We start from the raw sequence: 4,421 nt of genomic DNA, 5'->3' as shown, positions 1-4,421 counted from the left end.
AGTTGGGGCTGGGTTGGAAGTGGGTGACTTGTGCCCCTTCTTAGGTTCTATCCATGATTACCTTTGGAACTTCCTGGAAAATGAAAATGTTATTGAGATAAATTTTGCAAAAATATACACCAACCGGCCACTATATAAGTGTAAGGTTCAGAAGTTAATATAATTTATATTTGAGTTAATTTACTAAAAGATGCTTTTACAATGTTATCATTTTCATCAATTGACTGTTTGTGTATTTATGTTACACATTTATTATTTACATATTTACATGTTGAATGTTTGCAGCTGCGTCTTTAAGACAGTTTAGGACTGGCTTCTGATTGGTTGATTCAGTCTGGTGGGATGTGAGAAACCAGGAAGTGAAGTTGTATTGAAGTTTGGTGACTGAGTAAAAAGGCTGTTTAAGAAAGTCATCTGTCTCCATCTTGCTGTCTCTCCTTATAAAGTGAGATCCAACCACCACACATCGAACCCTCACGTTACATAAGGTCCATTTTTATAACCTAGTGTGATCCAACACAATATCTCCATCCATAAATTCTGCCTTTACATTAATAATAAGAATAATAAGAATGTTCAGTTTTGATTGGCACCGTCAGAGTTATTAAATTAACTATATCTTCATTATAGAGGTTGTAGTTTGCAGGAGACGTCTGAGTTCTCAGTTTAACATCATTTTATTACAATACGTCAAGAAATGTGCAGAACAGAGTCTCTGGGTTCAATCTACAGGTCCCCGATCAGTTCATGGAGGTTGGACACAGTTTACTTTAGCTTGAACCCTTTTTATATCCTAACAGAGGTTTAATAAGAATGTAGGTAGATCTCTTCCAGAAGTGCCTCCTCTCGATCCGCTGATTTGTGAGTTTAATCAATATTGTGGACACTTCATGTCACCAAGCAAATCAACTCCTGCCTTGATAGGACTTGCAGAGATATTATTGGAGACACAGATTTTGCAATGTCCAGATAAAACATATCTTTTTGTGATTATAGAATCTTACTCTAAGTAGGACAGAGAAAGTTTAAGCAGATGCAGTAAATTTATTTAGTTTAATCATAGTTTAAAAACAATATTAGCACGTGATCAGTGGTGGGATGTAACTAAGTACATTTACTCAAGTACTGTACTTAAGTACAATTTTGAGGTACTTGTACTTTACTTGAGTATTTCCATTTTATGTAACTTTATACTTCTACTCCACTACATTTAGCTGACAGCTTTAGTTACTTTTCAGGTCGAGATTTAACGCAAAAAAATGTGATTAATTTAGAGTGATTAGACTCATAACAGTATATTAAGTAGTTTAAATGAGCCCTGGCTTAAGAAAATTAAAAGGCTGTTTACATAAAAGCATCAATAATAATAATGTAATAATATATTTGGAATATATAAAACAGTCTAAGTGGGTCTATTTTGCATAACAAGTACTTTTACTTTTGATACTTCAAGTGCATTTTGATGCTGATACTTTTGTACTTTTACTTCAGTAAGTTTTGAATGCAGGACTTTTACTTGTAGTGGAGTAATTTCACAGTTTGCTATTAGTACTTTTACTTAAGTAAGGGATCTGAATACTTATTCCACCACTGCACGTGATTATTGTATCAATGCATCTTGCATGCACAGAGAGGACACACACACATCTAGTGAATTACACATGCAACTATACTGCCCTACAAAGTCTAACTGCAGTAACTACACAAAGGGTAAAACTGAGAAAAACTGCTTTAAAGTTTTTTAACTGGCCAGCCAAATAGGTTATAGGTAGGTTAGTGATATGACACTTATTTCTACATGAATTGATGTAATTTTTATGCTAAAAAAATCATGATTTATTTGACCTTTGACCCCAAAAATGAAGTTACTGCACTCTTTAGCTTTTATATTTTGCTTTCAGTGAATAAACATTTCCAAATAGATTTTGTTATAAGTGTATTTAAAATTGTTCAACAACTCTATTCAAAGATTTGTGTATTTTAGACTTAATATTATAAAGAAATGTTATATTTTAGTCTAAATATAATTTTATCTCACTTTTTTACTTCATCACAATCTATGTAATAATTTCCCTATCAAATAAACTTAAAATTTATATTATTCTTGTCTTCACAATTCAACACAATGAAGAAACACAAGGCTACACTGCTTTTGTTTTGATGTTTAAATGCGTAAATATTTCCAAAGCACACCTTGGAAAGTGCACTTCTGCTTTGGTTTTGAGTTGGATTTTGTAGTTACTGCAATTTTTATGTCATTATTTCTCTGAAATGAAGCACAATTGAAATCTAAAACTCTGTCATAAAATAAAACAGACATCAAGGAGTTCACTTTAGTTATAACTCAATTTTGACCAAAAATGTAGTTACTGCAGTTAGGCTTTGCAGGGCAGTATAGTGACGTCATCACACAGAGACAGACAACAGAGGCAGAATCACAGATTATTCTAACAAGTGTTACATGTAATTCCCACCGTCGCTTTAAACCGAATAATTGTGAATTATGGCTGCAAGTAACTAACTTTAACTACCGTTCGGCTTATCAACAGTCTACCTGAATAACGTATTACACCCTGACAGATACAGTAAATGACCTCAAACTGAAGTTAAACACCAACTGGAACTGTCACGTCGAGTTTTATGAATGAAAAGAAAGGCGCGAACAAATCACGGCAACAGTGTTTTTCAAAATAAAACAGCAGTGCAGCGTCATGCTTCAGGACACTGTGTCAGAAAATGTTATTCTGCTTTATAGTCAAACAAATTATTGTCAGTAGATAAACAAAAACAACATAGAAACAAGCTCACCGTTACAGTTAAGTCGCTACTTACGGCATCTGTCTCCATAGCAACATGTCGTTATGCTTCCTGCTTTTCAAGTCGTTTTTCTGCTGCATTCAGTGACTATCGGAAATATCACAATTATGACTTAAATTATGTTGCTGCACTTTGGAAAATGTTATAATTGCTGGATATAACAGCATGAGGTATTACAATAAATTTGTAAATTGCCTATGAATAAAAAATCTCACAAATGTTTTTGTTATACGTATAAACTGCCCTACAAAGTCTATCTGCAGTAACTACGCAAAGGGTAAAACTGAGAAAAACTGTTGAGTGTTTAACAACTCTATTTAAAGATTTGTTTATTTTAGACTTAACATTATAAAGAAGTGTTATATAGTCTTATTTTTTTCTCTTTTTTACTTCATCACTATCTAAATAACAATTTGCCTTTCAAATAAACTTATAATTTCTATTATTTTTAAGTTTAAATTAGTATATCCAAAGCCACAAAAAAAGACACAAAATCACAGAAAAAAACTAACTTACTTAAAAAAAAGACACAAAATGACCAAAAAAAGACACAAAATAAATACAAATGTAAATGGTCTGCTACAATATATTTGTGTATGATTGTCAGTGCCAAGGGAAAGAGAGAAAGATGGCCTATATTTTGCATTTTGTTGTCCAAGTAGCTGTTACTTTGTTCAGTGACAATAAAGTTCAATCTAATCAATTCTAAATTCTTCGACTGTTGATTGAGGGTGGCTGGTGGCAGCGGGGCTCAATGTGGCTCAGCAGCCCTAAAGCTCTGACCCTAGACTGGCCCCTGTCTGTCAGAATAAACAGGTCGCCTCCAACAGGATATCTGGTCTGAGCGTCAAATCACACGACACAGAGTAGCCTCCACCGGTTACAGAGCCAGCCCAAGGCATAAGCGAACTAAGCAACTGCTTAGGGCCCCGTGGCCACTAGGGGGCCCCCAAGAGCAATTAACAAAAAATATGTACATATTTTGTTTATTATTTTTGCATGTATGAGTGACGCTTTCTATATGATCAAAGATATATTATTGTACAAAAATACAATTTTATGTCAACAACGCCAAGATAAAAGGAATGTTTTCACGTTTTTCAAAAATAATAAGCCAGATGACACTTTTACAGTAAATATAATGCTTTACCATTTGGATTGTTGTGTAAATCAACCCCAAGTCACTCTATAGTTGAATGAGAAACAATTTTTAGATTAAAAAACACATGTGACACCCTGGACATCATTCATTCATTGGTATCATTTGTATCATTATTGCATTGGTATTATTTATGTAATTAACTGGGACACCCCCTTAAATGTGTGAAGACATATCAGGCTGACAATAGCATAATGTAAACAACACTACCAGAGCCGCAATGAGTTTGTAGTAGGTGTGTGAATGATCAACAATCAATATTATTGGCAGAAATAGAGGGCCCTAAAATAGAATTTTGCTTAGGGCCCCATGGAGGCTTGGGCCGGCTCTGACCGGTTCCATAAGTAAAGTAAATCAAAGTGACTCAATCATTATGTCACAGTGGACCTTTTGCGCCATCTTGTGGCATCAGCGCAAAACAAAACAACAGGTGGTTTGGTAATAT

Source organism: Centropristis striata, chromosome 4 (assembly GCF_030273125.1).
Source record: "Centropristis striata isolate RG_2023a ecotype Rhode Island chromosome 4, C.striata_1.0, whole genome shotgun sequence".
In the NCBI taxonomy this organism is placed as follows: Eukaryota; Metazoa; Chordata; class Actinopteri; order Perciformes; family Serranidae; genus Centropristis; species Centropristis striata.
The sequence above is the reverse complement of the archived record's forward strand: the minus strand, read 5'-3'. Positions refer to the sequence as shown.